This window comes from Solanum tuberosum, unplaced genomic scaffold (assembly GCF_000226075.1).
Source record: "Solanum tuberosum cultivar DM 1-3 516 R44 unplaced genomic scaffold, SolTub_3.0 scf00210, whole genome shotgun sequence".
Taxonomy (NCBI): domain Eukaryota; kingdom Viridiplantae; phylum Streptophyta; class Magnoliopsida; order Solanales; family Solanaceae; genus Solanum; species Solanum tuberosum.
In genome coordinates this window covers 280,601-281,205 of record NW_006239135.1, presented here as the reverse complement: position 1 = coordinate 281,205, position 605 = coordinate 280,601, and the positions used below count along the sequence as shown (strand labels likewise).

The 605-nt window shown below is 40.2% G+C and overlaps 1 protein-coding gene across 1 annotated transcript in view; it reads left to right on the top strand.

The window, feature by feature from the left end:
- Positions 1-605, top strand: part of LOC102603759 (DEAD-box ATP-dependent RNA helicase 22) — a 12,227-nt gene that overhangs the window by 5,928 nt on the left and 5,694 nt on the right. The window lies entirely within an intron of this gene.

Here is a 605-nt window from a genome sequence, read left to right as displayed (position 1 = left end):
CCTCTTGGCAAAGCTTTAGTCATCATGTCGGAACCATTATCATTGGTATGAATCTTTTCAAGTTCAAGCAACTTAGAATCCAAGACATCTCGAATCCAATGATACCTCACATCAATGTGTTTAGACCGACCATGAAATGTAGAATTCTTGCCAAGATGAATAGCACTTTGACTGTCGCAATAAAGCACATACCTCTCTTGAGCACAACCAAGTTCCCCCAAAAATCTCTTCATCCAGATCAACTCTTTGCAAGCTTCAACAGCAGCAATAAGCTCAGCCTCTGTAGTAGATAAAGCAACACATTTTTGCAACCTAGATTGCCAAGACACAGCTCCCCCTGCAAAAGTAATCAAGTAGCCTGAAGTAGACTTACGAGTATCAACATCACCAGCCATGTCTGAATCAGTGTAACCACAAAGAATAGGCTTCCCTGTACCAAAACACAAACTTAAACTAGAAGTGCCACAAAGATATTTCATAATCCATTTAACAGCATTCCAATGCTCTCTTCCGGAATTAGAAAGAAAACGGCTAACAATACTAACAGCATGAGCAATATCTGGTCTTGTACACACCATTGCATACATCAAACTACCAACAGCTGA